Raw genomic sequence first — 11087 nt, 5'->3', positions numbered from 1 at the left:
GAAAGTGAAGATTCCAAATGAAGAAATCAAAAAGGAGACAATTGGAGCACACACATCGAAATCGCTTTTCATGATCCATGTTTTTCAAGATGATAGAAAGGGGAGAATAAGTTTGTTCATTCACAATCATATGATCCGATTCCGGAGAAACCAATTCGGTAACTTCATTTGTAATGAATGAGTTTTTGTATAGGTATATCAACATTTTGTATACAAATACCAGAAACTTCTTCAATGTGAGCTGAATTTCGAGCAATCATATTTTTCAACTAATTCCATAAAAATAAACTCCACCTTCCCCGAGCCACATAATCATTCATAAAAGTTGTTAAGAAGCCGACTGAGGAAAACGAGAAAACGAAAAGGAACATTATACCCTCGGGGGAAGTTTTGAGATATGGTTCCAATTTGGTGCTTTAGAAAGTCCATTAGAGCACACCACTGTCAGCCCCTCATAGGTACGAGGACCTGAGGTGAACTTCGACGAAAAGAGAGAAGGAAGTTCCGTAAGTTTCACGAGCAAACTTTTGAGAAATTTGAGGATTTTGTTTTGCTGTTTATGTGCAACGGTAGAGTGAAATTGTGGATATCAATGCAAATATTTAGTTAGATGAAAGTTAGGAAGAACCGATAGAGTTGATTTTGTGTCCTCAGCTGATATCGTAAATATAACAGACGAGAACCGTACCACTCAAACCGTGATATTTTATTTATAAGTGCTAACTTTGGCGACGAATAAAGGAATCAATCAACACTCATCATTAACGGCACGATATAGACAAGCCAAGACGATACACAACAAGCACTTTCTATGGGGAAGGATACCTACGATATGAACCCAAACATCTCCAGCTATAGTATCGATGAATCAAACCTGTAGGGAAAATTCAAATTACTAGTTGATGCAAATGAGTGAAACAAAGAGCTGTTCTACGGTGCTTCTACTTCTAAGTGCTACCGCCTTGTGCAAAACAACCCAAGTGATGTGCCCCAACATGCTCTTCGAGGCAAATTGAGGGGACTCCTCTTTCTCATTAAAGCTGACGATGCTTGGCCCGTATCATCATCGCACGACAGGGAAGCGTCGGAAATTAGTATTGGATTTTCACCCACCCAATCTCCGGGAGATTACTAAGCTCGCTTTTGCCGACGGCAGGATAGTATCGAAAATTGAGAAGGATTCCTCCCGCATCCGTAGCGATGGTCGTTAGAGTGGAAATAAGGAAAAATATACAACACAACCGACAAAACCATAAATCATTCTAATGCCATCGGTGAGTCTTCAATGTTCAATCCACAATCTGAGTGTAACTCTGGTTCTGAACTTTCAAGAGACGTTCATCACCGCCCAATCAGCATGACTTACACCCATCCTTCCAGTCATCAACATTCAAGGAAAAATCTCAACATGTGGTGAACTTTTATGTGCTGCAGCTAGCTGTTGTCAAGTTGGAAAATCAGTTGATTAAAACTCACAGAGCGCACCACGGCAAAACAAAAATCAAAGGTTTTTTTTTCTCATACCGAATACATGTATGTCGTTCACAAAGGATTAGCACTCCCCAACCATTGGATTAAAAAGCTCGCCTACACGAAAACAACACCTGAGGAGGAAGCGAAACTGCGGCAAGTGCAATTTTATCGGATCTGACGATGCGATAGGCACCTTTTTTTATCGATGGGACAGAAAATGTTGTAAATATTTTCAACACCTCGCAGACGTCAGAGATAACGAATAAGTTCATCCGGGCCAGCATATTAGAACAAACTCTCACCATTAGTGAATCTTATTTGTATTCAATCTCGAATCTCAATTTAAGATCCATTCATTTCATTCACCACAATACTGATAGAAAACCTCATCCTACACCCCCACAAGTGCACCTGGTTCTGAAATTGTATAAAAATATTTAAATTATTCCATATTGCGCTTTCTCTGAGTAGAGCTCCAAATGCGATGCTTTCTATGTGTCTCTATCTGAAAGCGTAGATTCATACCGACGTTGCATAACTCGCCCAGACTCAAGTTTTGCAATATATATGGTATACAAAGTTGGGGTTTTTTTTAACCATTTGAAACTCAACCTGAGTATCAAGTACTCGAATCGAAACTTTCCTCGTTCCGTGAACCGTCCAGGAGGACATGAAACGCGCACAACGAACAAAGAGTACAACCGGAAGCAACCAACGGGAACATAATCATCATCAGCATCATCAGTGTAGCATCGTGTGTACGACGACTGCTGACTGCATCATAGTTTATGCGGCAAATTCTCATCCGCCGACAGAAAAGACCATCGGTAGGGTGTGGAATAGCCGGGCGACGATACCAACGCAAAAGATGTAGTCAGCTACATCTGATGGTGACGATAATGGTCGTGTTCGAACCAAATTTCGTTTCGAGCATATTCTCTATTGTCACGTGTACATATGCATATAAAAACTATTTTGACGTAGGACTGCGTCTTACATTTTTATACTGGGGTGTAAGTTCAAAGTTTCGAAATCTAGAACGTTACGCCGGAACAATAAGATTTTGAGCGTTAAAACCTCCTAAACGACTGAACGAAATGGTATGATAACCACTTCATTCGAAAGATAAAATGTCTACGCTTTATATTCTTGTTACTTATTGAATTACTTATTGAAATTCAGTTATAATTGTACAACGATTGGAACCAGGGTTGCCATGATAAAATATGTGTTTTTAGTCTCAAAAAATCTTTTCATCTTAGTTTTTTCTCAGAAAATCTGCATCGAAATCTGTATTGAAGCTGTAACACCAGCTCTATGGAAAATATAATTCAGGTCGGACTCCATTATATACCGACTCTATTATATATGATTCGATTATATATAATTTTGGACTCGATTATATACAGTTTGAATTTTTTTATATATATCAAATATGGCTTGTTTCAAGAAAAAATGTAATATTTAATCGTTGAGGTGAAATTTATTTAACTGTTATAAGTGGAGTAAAAAACCTTCATTTTTAAAGATTTTTATTGAATTTTCATTCAACGAAGATAGAAGTTTGGTGTCAGAGAACAAATTGTAGAGCGGATAGATGACTTCAATTTGGTTGATAGAAACAAACAAGTTTATTATTAATTGTTGGGTTAAAATCAATAATAACACCTTCAAAAGCACTATTTTTTAGTATTTCACTTCCAAGATGTTATTTAAATTCGCTAATTTAGATGTTTCACAACTATATCCTATACTAAATTTTCTCACTTTTCTAATGGAAACAACAGAATCGTCCTAAGTGGCGTACTTTTTGAAGTAGAGTCAGTTTAATGCATAAAGTTTCCGGATTAATAAAGAAGTTCAATAACTGTATCATTGTTGAAATTCGACCATATGTACAGAAGGATTTTTTTCATCAAATATGATTGTCTATCATCTCCTGAGAGATTCTGGATATTTTTTTTGTTTTCATGTGAGAAAGATGTTTATCTTTTATATTCAAAAAACGAGAAATATATGCATGAAAAAAACAAATTAAAAAAATATTTTTATCGACTCGATTGTATACAGGGTTCGATTATATACAGAGAAAAGAAATCGGATACTTTATGTAATCGAGTCCGTCCTGTATAAATTTCTTATTTGGTACACTACGCAATATTTTTCATAGAGCTGGTGATTTGGTTTTGGGACACTTTTAACTTCCTTACCCAGCCAGGCCCTTTTAAATTCCATTTTGAAGCATTATCTTAGCTTTAGTATCATTGATTGGCACAATTATTATGAATTTGACGATTTTGATGGTATCCACGTAGAAATACGCATTCACTGTGATGTAGTATGAAAAAGATAAAAAGTATTATTTACTATTGTAAAGCTAACCGACGACACAGACTTTTGCATCTTTTCGCCTGATCAGAGATGAGAAAGCAGTTCTTCACGCTACAAATGAATGCCAAAATGACTCTCATTCAGACTTATTCAAATGTTATACGAATAAAATTGGTAAGATGGGAAAAAATATGATTGAGGTCAAGCCACAACTAATATTGTTATTTTGAATAATCTGTAATTATGTATGAAAGCCCTAAAAATATGTAATCCGGAACTACAGATTCTTGGTTTCAAAAAGTCTGAAAAATCTGTATAAATACAGATTATTCTATAGATATGGTAACCCTGATTGGAACATGTTATCGCTGTTGTGGCGAAGCATGTCTATTCATATTTCCGGTCTCGATTAGCTTAGCTGCTATCCTTGGTTATGACAGTTTTGCTACCGTCATGCGAAACCAAATCACAGACAAAATTACAGAACATTCATTTTCTTGGGAAGCTGACGATAGCCTAGCTTGATGATTCCCCACACAATTGTGTAGTTCACAACCTTGATGGAATGGCGTCAGTTTGATGTAATGATTGCAATGCCAGAGACATCAGCGAGTACAGGCGAACCTGTTTTTGTGCGGTCCCTTTTCGCGGGATTCCTCGTTTGTGCGACTCTTTTTGTGCGTATATTCCATATATTCCTGTTAGGCGTAGTCCCACATCAAAAAAAAATTTTTTTTTCAAATTTCTAGACTAGAATACTGCTTTTAGCGATGTTCTTATTAACAAAGCTTCCATCACCGTATTATTCATAATCGTATGGAGCAGAAGACCGCTGAACAGAGTCATAAGCTCTTCTTATTTAAAGAGGAAATTAAGTCTGCCCAAATCAGAAAAGAGCACCCAAAAGCTTTATGGCGGGTTTACACTAGGGAGATCTATAGCTATAGATGGATTTATTCACGTGAAAATAGGTGTAAACGGGTGAGAATAAATATTCGAGGTATATATAACTTGAATAAATTCAGCATATGTAAACGCTTGTGAATTTATCACTGGTGAGAAATCACTAAAGTTGGATGCAGTTCTACTTCAGGTGAATAAATTCACCGAAAATATGAATATATTCATTACAGAAGTTCACGCTAGTGTAAACGGTTGAAGCGATTTCTATAAATCTCATCATATTTTTGAATATATCACTAGTCTAAACCCACCCTTAGCAACATCGCTAACATACATGGTGGCAAAAAAAAATATAGCTGCCAGAATCCCAAAACAGATAAAAGGAGTTCAGCCATGTTATTCACAATTCACAAGGTTATTAAGCAAAAAAAATGAAAAGGCACAAGGTTTTGTTCATTCATTGTGAGAGCATCCATACGGAGGATGCCTTTTGTTCCTTGGTTGGTGCCTTCTTAGTGTTGTATGTTGTTTCAAACTGACTTCCGAGCATTTTCACCAATGTTGAAAGGTAAAAAATAACATGCCAAGACTTCGAGACTTCGTTTACATCTTTCTTTCAATGGGTCCGCCGAGCCGAAATGCTGAATGTTCATACAAGAAGGGATTCTAACGATGACATCTGAACTCCAGTATACATATTTATATCGGCTAGCAGTTGCATCTGTCCTGTGTAAACAGGCAGAGAGTGTCAGAAAATTCATTCTCTATCAGTTCCACTGACTGCAACAGTCGGTGTTTGAGAGTGACAATCTGTTGCATGACAACGGTTGCGTACAGGCAGTTAAAGTGTAAAGATTTATTTTTTTATTCATTTAATTAGCTGCCAATGGGTCACAAAATAAGTACGTTGATGTCCTGCGTCCCCCCCATTTGAATAATAAATCTCAACAAGTCCTCACTAAATGGAGCCGTAAAAAGAGGAACAAAACGAAACTGTCATAATCTTGGCAGCAAAAATTAAACCGTCTTCGTTGCCTTTCTACCAACGAATGGCTGTCCCAACCTTACATACCATCCGTCGTACCGTCGTATCACCATGAGTCTTATTTGGAGAACTTTAAAACTGGTAAGTGTCTTCACTTCGTCTCCCGTCATGATGATGGGACATGAGATGGTGATGACGATGTAACGCAGCCCAACGTTCGCCCAGCCACGATAGAGCAAACAGTTACTGAAGTGGGTGATGGCTACCGGGTCACCACCCACAGCACTATGTGATAGATCAAATGTCACTGGAAGATGAAGACAGACATCAAGCTGACCGTGTGGATATGGATAACACCACGAGATGAGTGGGGGGTGGCTCACACATCGAACAATGGAACCGAGGGATGCATTTCGAACCACAATCCAATTACGAAGGAAATGCCATAGCTTTTTGTGTACGGGCAAAATGCCGTTTGGACGATAGGAAGAGAGATCAGAATTTTGTGCACAATTTTGTAGGCATGGCTTAACAACTATGGTTGAAAGTGGGTTGAATGAAACCAAACGATGAGTGCTCTAGATTGAACGAATTTCCATCGAATATTTCTTATTTAAGCTTCTTCTATCAATTTCCCATCTTCATTCTAACAAATAGATATCGGAATTTTTTTCAAGTTGGTAGTACTGTCAGTGGTCCTAATGTCAATTTTGAGCGCGATCTGTCATATAGTTTGTTCACAGCGACATCAAGAACAAGTTAGTTTTTTTTTTGCTCGGCGATTTTTGATATGGATAATTCTATTGATGAAAGATATTGTGTGAAGTGTTGTTGCAAACGTTGCAAACCGAAAAATCTTGTATCAAAACGTTGAAAATGCACACATTACAGAAAATTCGGTGACTCAACTATGTCGAAAACACGGGTGTATGAATGGCCAACAAGAGGTGAAAGATTTACCACATCAAGGTCAACCACCCATCTCTTCTAATGAAAACAGATAAAATAAAAGGGATGGTGCCCGACATTTAAGTTTGAGAGGGAGCTAGTCCGTGCAATCAGTGTCTCTCACGAGACCGTTCGCCATATCTTAGTTGGTGTTTTGGGCATGAGAAAAGTCACAGCACGATTAGTGCCAAAAGAGCTCAATTTGATTCAAAAAATTAAATCGCAATCAAGTGGCTGAAGACATGCTTGACCGATCAAGCACTGAAGCCACAAAAACAAATTTGCTGCGTGAACTGAAGGCAATTCTTGAATACAGCTATAAAAAGTGTTTTGATGACTGTTTTGTTCGTTGGAAAAAGTGTATTGCTTCAGGATCCTATCAGACCTATTTTGAAGGCGATGATATCATTTTAGACGATAAATAAAGCATTTTCTTCAAAAATGCAAGTTTCTGGTATCTATTTGACAGAATTTAGACTATTTGCTTTAAAAATTCATAATTCGGATTTCAAATTGCGTTACTTTCTGTGTATTAGAGATAGGAAATTGCGTTACGTAGGGAGGAGTCCCAAAACCGGATTTTTAACGTTACGTTATTTGTGCACGACGCCTAACCCGAAAAGTTTCTTGAATTACATAAAAACAAAATTGAAAAGCAGTGGTTTCCCATCACGCGTACACCTTGACGACGCGGGGAATAACCCAGTCAATAAATAAGATTGACGGCTCGAAAGGGCCAGATCCTGACGGGAATTCCACCGGTTTTTATAAAAAATTTGGAATCTGAATTACCCCATCCACTTTTATGGTTTTGTCAATGGAATCAGAAAGGTTCCCAAAAATATGGAAAAACTCTTTTTATGTACCAATGTTCAAATCTGGTAATAGATCTGGTAAGAAATTAGTGCGTTATTTCGCCTGAAAAACCATTACCAACCCCGGACAAAGTTCAATTTCGTTTACCCAACCATGGAATGAACTAACAACGCTTACCATGATGCAATTTTCGAACATATGGGAATTCAATTTTCCGAATTTTCCGACCTTCCTTCAGAGTTTTCCGAAAATTTCTAATTTTTTTCTCCACTATATTGATCTATGGGCAGAAACAAATACCACAAAAAAAGACGGCTCAAATCGGACCATTCCTTTTTCGGGTTTCGCGCTTAGCAACATTTTTATTTATATAGATATAGATTCGCCGATTCAGATTCTAAAATAAGGAATTTCAATTTGAATTTAATCCTGAAATCATAGTCGGAAAGATGGCCCATTATTTTAATTCTGAGTGGAATAGTGGAATCTATGTATACCGATTCCTGAATATGACATGAGAATAAAAACAAGGAATTGGTTCTTTCTACCAGTTCAATGTTTTCAATCCGTTTGAAAGATATACAGTTCATACAACAGATCGCTTTTGACGTAGGATTACGTCTTTCGCGAACATATTGGAGTACAAATTGAAAATCGAAAACGAGCGCATCGTGAAAGTTGTCCAATTTGAAACGCTTACTGCTCAGCCATTTCATGATGGATTGATGAAATTTTTGCGTCAATCAATGTCGGCACTCCATAACAATTTTTGATATTGAAGAAAATAATATATGTCATTAAACTAACTATCGAACAATTGAAAAATTTCAACCCCTACCCCTATATTATGGGGGTCACTCTACGATGACAACCGTGCCACGTTGATTTATGATCTGTGCGACAACTTCAACATGACAGTTTTAAATACTGGGGAAGCAACTAGGATAGCCAACCCTCCTGCACGGGCAAGCATGCTAGACATATCTCTCTGCTCTTCTTCATTATCCCTGGATTGGACATGGAAGGTAATCCAAGATCTCCACGGTAGTGATCACCTACCAATAATTTTATCGATCGCCAATGAATCAAAATCTAGTGAGTCAGTCGATGTTGCGTATGACCTCACGAAGAATATTGACTGGAGAAAATTTGCGGAATTAATATCTGAAGCAATCATTTCGATGCATGAACTTCCTCCCCTTGAAGAGTATAACTTTATATCAAGTTTGATTTACGAAAGCGCACTTCAAGCTCAAAAGAAACGTGTACCGGCTACCACTTTCCGACGTCGTCCTCCATCACTTTGGTGGGACAGGGAGTGTTCAAAGGTCTACATTGAAAAATCATCCGCTTTCAAAAAATTCAGGAAAACTGGATTAGTGGAATGGTTTCGAAAGTACCAAGCTCTAGAAGCCAAACTAAAAGGTCTGATTAAAGCAAAAAAGCGTGGATATTGGCAGAAATTCGTCAATGGTTTGTCAAGGGAGACCGCTATGAGTACTCTTTGGAATACGGCTAGGAGAATGCGTGGCTGGAACCATACCAATGAAAGTGAGGAATACTCTGACCGTTGGATTTTCAAATTTGCAAGGAAGGTTTGTCCCGATTCTATTCCTGCACAGAGCGTCGTACGCGATATTCCGCTCCAATGCGATTATGAGAATTTTTCGATGGTAGAATTCTCAATTGCCCTCCTCTCATGTAACAATTCAGCTCCGGGGTCGGACAAGATTAAATTCAACTTGTTGAAGAATCTTCCCGACTTGGCAAAACAGCGTTTGCTGAACTTGTTTAACAAGTTTCTGGAGCTGAATATTGTCCCGCATGACTGGAGACAAGTGAGAGTGATAGCCATACGGAAACCCAACAAGCCGGCTTGCGATCACAACTCGTATAGGCCGATTGCAATGTTATCCTGTATTCGCAAATTGTTAGAGAAAATGATTCTACTTCGTTTGGACAAGTGGGTCGAAACGAACAATTTGCTGTCAAATACGCAGTTTGGCTTCCGCCGAGGTAAATGGAAGAATGATTGTCTCGCGCTGCTATCTTCTGAAATCCAAATCGCATTTGCTCGCAAAGAACAAATGGCTTCCATTTTCCTCGATATCAAAGGGGCATTTGATTCAGTTTCCATGGAAATTCTCTCAGAGAAGCTTCATAATCGTGGACTTTCACCAATTCTGAATAATTTCCTGTACAATTTACTGTCAGAAAAGCACATGAATTTCTCTCATGGCAACTCAAAATCTTCTCGTTACAGTTTTATGGGCCTACCGCAAGGCTCCTGCCTAAGCCCCCTCTTGTACAGTTTTTACGTCAATGATATGGATGATTGTCTAACTAGAGACTGCACGCTGAAACAACTTGCAGACGATGGAGTTATTTCCATCACGGGTACTAATCCCGTCGCTCTGCAAAAGTCGTTGCAAGATACCATGAACAATCTGTTCACGTGGGCCCTCAAGCTGGGTATCGAATTCTCTACGGAGAAAACTGAAATGGTCGTTTTTTCTAGGAAGCACGAACCCGCCCAATTCCAGCTTCACCTATCCGGCAAAACGATCCAACACTCTATGTTTTTCAAATACCTGGGTGTATATTTTGATTCTAAGTGTACCTGGGGGAGACACATTGCGTATTTGAAACAGAAATGCCAGCAAAGAATCAATTTTCTCTATACAATAACCGGAACATGGTGGGGTGCCCATCCAGGAGACCTCATTCAGTTGTACAAAACAACGATATTGTCAGTGTTAGAAAATGGCAGTTTTTGCTTCCGATCAGCTGCCAGGATTCATATTCTCAAGCTGGAGAGAATACAATATCGTTGCTTGCGTATAGCCATGGGGTGTTTGCATTCGACACATACGATGAGTCTCGAAGTTTTGGCAGGAGTACCCCCGCTTACTCTTCGGTTCACAGAATTATCCTACAGATTTCTCATCCGTTGCAAGATCATGAATCCATTGGTGATTGATAACTTCGAAAATCTACTCCAACTCCTGACTCCTCAGTCAAGTTTTATGTCTTTATACCATGAGTACCTTACCCACGACGTGCACCCTTCACCAGGCATCTCCAACCAAGTTTGCTTCCCATACTTTTGCAATTCCTCTGTCATTTTTGATCTGTCCATGCGACAAAAAATCCATGGAATACCAGATCACCTACGCTCCAATGTTATTCCGTCGATATTTTCGGAAAAATATGGGAAAGTTGGATCTGATAAAATGTTCTTTACTGACGGTTCATACATAAACGGGTCCACTGGCTTCGGCATCTTCAATGAAAATTCCAGTGCCTCTTTCAAACTCAAAGATCCTTGTTCCGTGTATGTCGCAGAAATGGGTGCGATATACTATGCTCTAGGGATCATTGAAACACTGCCCATCGACCATTATTTTATTTTTTCAGACAGTCTCAGCTCAATAGAGGCAATCCGCTCAATGAAAGTTGATAAACGCTCATCTTATTTCCTAACAAGAATAAGACATCTATTGAGTGTTTTGGTCGAAAAATTATTCAAGATTACCTTAGCATGGGTTCCCTCTCATTGCTCGATTCCGGGGAATGAGAAAGCGGACTCGCTAGCTAAGGTGGGCGCTTCAGAAGGCACACCTTTTGAAAG

The sequence above is a fragment of the Toxorhynchites rutilus genome, chromosome 1 (genome assembly GCF_029784135.1).
Source record: "Toxorhynchites rutilus septentrionalis strain SRP chromosome 1, ASM2978413v1, whole genome shotgun sequence".
NCBI lineage: Eukaryota > Metazoa > Arthropoda > Insecta > Diptera > Culicidae > Toxorhynchites > Toxorhynchites rutilus.
Note: the sequence above shows the minus strand (reverse complement) of the source record.